We start from the raw sequence: 4,463 nt of genomic DNA on the forward strand, positions 1-4,463 counted from the left end.
TTCATTTAAATTTAGCCTTCTTTTCGGTGGTACAACAACTCATTACAAAAATTATGTGGAAAGATATCACCGTAGGACTTCAGTGAAAAAAAATTCAGAATTTATTCTGGTACCTCGTTTGAGTAAGAATCTACACTGGTACATACCATTAGCGTTCTCTTCGATCTTGGAGTGTGCAGTGAGAAGACGAGGCCACCGGTGAATGCGAATTTTATTTAAATTTAGGCTTCTTTTCGGAGGAGAAGCAAATTATTACAAAAATTATCTGGCAAGATATTACCATTGGACTTCATTGAGAAAAAAATGCAGAATTTATTGTGGTACTTTGAGTAAGAATGTACACTGGTAAATACCAGTAGCGTTCTCTTCGATCTTGGATTGTGTTGTGAGAAGATAAGGTCACCGGTGAATAGCAGCCTAACATAAAAAGTTGCGCTGTCGGTCCGATGGTGGCTCATGCGTGTTCCGTTCACGTCCCGAATTCTGTGTGTTTTCTATCCCGGTAATATTTCGCTAAGTTCTTCCCAATTAGCTATGAAGGGTAGTAGTATATTGAAGTGCTGCGCAACAGCGAGTTTTTGCGCACAAATCACGGCAGTACTCGAGCAGCAATTTATTTTTGTTTTTGTTTGAGCTGCCATATGTAAGAGATCCGCGCATCAGCGCAGAATCGCGGGACGCCGTATGCCCAACCAGGACAGGCTCAGTGAACTGCCATTGCAGTATTCGATAGCCGCCATTTACAAAGTTGAAAAAAGTGTATGGTCTTAAGGGCCAAAATCCATTTCTGATTATGAGGCACGCCGCAGTGGGAGACTGCGCAAATTTTGACCACCTGGGGGGCTCTAACGTGCACCTAAATCTAAGTACACGGGTGTTTTCGCATTTCGCCCCCACCGAAATGCGGCCGCCGTGACCGGGATTGGATGCCGCGACCTGGTGCTCAGCACCCGAACGCCGTAGCCACTAAGCAGCCGCGGCGGGTCTCCAATGTTGAAGATTATTAGCTTAGCATTGAAGCATTATAAAGAGAATCGCGTTGTTGGACTACTTGATGCATTTTATTTAATAAAAAGCCAGCCAAAAAGACGTACACAGGAGACATACAAGAAGATAGGGAAGACGCCTCTTTCCTGTCTTCTTGTATGCTTCCTTTGTGCCTCTTTTTGGCTGTTTTTTTTACTGAATGAAATATATATCGACGCTATGTATTGCCACGGTCGGAACGCCTTGTATATGAGGCGTGTACTGCAGTGTCACTCCTGTCCCATGTTTCCCCATGACCACTTGGTGCCATCTGGTGGCGCGGGCACGACAACTGCGCGCGACTTCCGAAATGCATAGCACGACTGGGCATGCGCTGAGAAGCTCATCATGCCACAGCCGCGCTCCTCATTCGCGCCTCTTTTGCACATGCTGCGCCATCCAGTAGCGCTGCCGAGAAGTCGGCACCTGGCCGCCCTATCGAGCAAAGGCTGTGAATGATTCTCTTTCTCACCGCAGACTAAAGAGCTAAATGCAGGGGGGCAAATTGGTGCGCAATTCATCAAAGACCGGCACAGTTCGCAAAAGCGTTGGTGTAAAAGACGTTCATTGACAAGCGCCACATTCCCGGTGCATTTGTGGTGCAGCTTGCTAAAGGAAATGTTTTCACCTATGTCTTTTTCATAACATTTACTATCATAAGCGATACCTGTTTTCATTGTTGATACATGCCACATCTTTCATATCAGCGTGCCTCGACCACCGTCATAAGGTTCATGTTCCCAAAAGTACCACAGTTACCCATTCCTTGTCATTTTTTGGCTAAGACTGCAAGAAATTGGAACCAGCTCACTGGGTATATAAAAGGCATCGGCAATCCCTTACGTTCTAAAAACGCCTCAGCACTTTATTCGCCTGTCTTCAATCATTATTTAACTCTATTCTCTTTATTGTATTTCTGGTTGTTGTATTACATATTTACTATACATATTGCAATTCTGAGGTTATGTATTGCTGTTATATTTTTTCAATCCAAGGTATTTTCTCAATTATTCTTTGCCTATTATGAGACTGACACATTCATGTAAGATTGCCCCTCCCTTTCTTGATGTCCTGCGATGCACGCTGAGGGTAAAATAAATAAATACAATAAATAATTTACCGTCGGGCTTTTGTTGTTTAGGAGCCTCCTATGAAGTAAGTTTGATTATGCCGAGGCCAAGGCAAATTTGAAAGGCTTTCTAATGGCACATTCGGCTGGTCAAAATTGGCCATCGGGAACTTGGCTAGGCGAAGTGCAGCCGGGCTCCGCTCCCGCAGCATTGATGAAAGTGTACGCTTCTTTCTACTGCCCACATTGGGCCGTCTATCGGCCGTACTGTAAGGTCAATGCTCTGCGCAGGTTTCAATCCGCCTAGTATCGGAGAAATGAAAGTGCGTTTTTTGTCTATTTAGAGGGGCCCGTTCCCAGTAACAATTACAGACAGACAGACAGACAGACAGACAGACAGACAGACAGACAGACAGACAGACAGACAGACAGACAGACAGACAGACAGACAGACAGACAGACAGACAGACAGACAGACAGACAGACAGACAGACAGACAGACAGACAGACAGACAGACAGACAGACAGACAGACAGACAGACAGACAGACAGACAGACAGACAGACAGACAGACAGACAGACAGACAGACAGACAGACAGACAGACAGACAGACAGACAGACAGACAGACAGACAGACAGACAGACAGACAGACAGACAGACAGACAGACAGACAGACAGACAGACAGACAGACAGACAGACAGACAGACAGACAGACAGACAGACAGACAGACAGACAGACAGACAGACAGACAGACAGACAGACAGACAGACAGACAGACAGACAGACAGACAGACAGACAGACAGACAGACAGACAGACAGACAGACAGACAGACAGACAGACAGACAGACAGACAGACAGACAGACAGACAGACAGACAGACAGACAGACAGACAGACAGACAGACAGACAGACAGACAGACAGACAGACAGACAGACAGACAGACAGACAGACAGACAGACAGACAGACAGACAGACAGACAGACAGACAGACAGACAGACAGACAGACAGACAGACAGACAGACAGACAGACAGACAGACAGACAGACAGACAGACAGACAGACAGACAGACAGACAGACAGACAGACAGACAGACAGACAGACAGACAGACAGACAGACAGACAGACAGACAGACAGACAGACAGACAGACAGACAGACAGACAGACAGACAGACAGACAGACAGACAGACAGACAGACAGACAGACAGACAGACAGACAGACAGACAGACAGACAGACAGACAGACAGACAGACAGACAGACAGACAGACAGACAGACAGACAGACAGACAGACAGACAGACAGACAGACAGACAGACAGACAGACAGACAGACAGACAGACAGACAGACAGACAGACAGACAGACAGACAGACAGACAGACAGATCCCAGAACATCTGTGGAGTACATAATATGCATTGGTTATCTACGTCTCTGCAAGCGTTTATATAGCTTGTGTATTATGGTCGCGGGAGCACGTTAAATTACCGCTCAGTGGCGGTAATGACATTATCAAGGCCATCGTCGGTACCACTTGAGCACAGACCTATGCTACAGCAAGTTCTTGAGGACAACGAGATAAGTAACTCACTCAAATAATTTGTTAAACATATGATAACACAATATTTTGCCGGTGACAAAGCTTTCAATAGGACTGAACATATTGGTTCTTAGCAAAAGTTACCGACGTTTCTGTCCAAGATCGTACTCATACTATGGTCCCCTGTACGCAGACAATTCATATAACATTTCAGATGTCTTGTTCAGGCTTTCCTTAAGTACGAAATACTGATAAAAATATATTCGCTTTTATCTTGAGCATCTGCACGCTCGAGCAAAAGTTTTCAACATTTTGTTGTTTGAGGCTGCATATTGTAACAAATCCGTAGTGCCACGTGATACAGGATGGATAGCAAATCTTTCGCGTCTACTTAGAGTATGGCGCACTTTATTCAAATGTAAAAATAAAAGTGGTAAATTATATAGAACATTTATTCCGACAGAAATATTAGGTGATCTATGACACCGTGGCAGTGTGTGCGTCATATACTTTTAAGGATGTGCAATAACTTATAATAATAATCACCCCGGTTAATAGTTTTACAGCGCGCAACTGCAGACTAGCATTATTGCACTTGAGAGTGTAGCGAACAAAATGATGTTTGCACAGAAATTTACCTTTTAGCGACAAAATGGTTGGTATGAGCGCTTATTTAGACTCCTGAGAATTTCCAACGAACCAGCGTGAGCCTGTTGAAAAAACTTAAACAGCTAGTTTGCCATGTTGTACACATTCTGGTTGAACGTTGTTTTTTTTATGTATAAGAAATCTGAGGTCAGCTACACCAATTTTACAGGAAA

The sequence above is a fragment of the Dermacentor andersoni genome, chromosome 10 (assembly GCF_023375885.2).
Source record: "Dermacentor andersoni chromosome 10, qqDerAnde1_hic_scaffold, whole genome shotgun sequence".
Taxonomy (NCBI): domain Eukaryota; kingdom Metazoa; phylum Arthropoda; class Arachnida; order Ixodida; family Ixodidae; genus Dermacentor; species Dermacentor andersoni.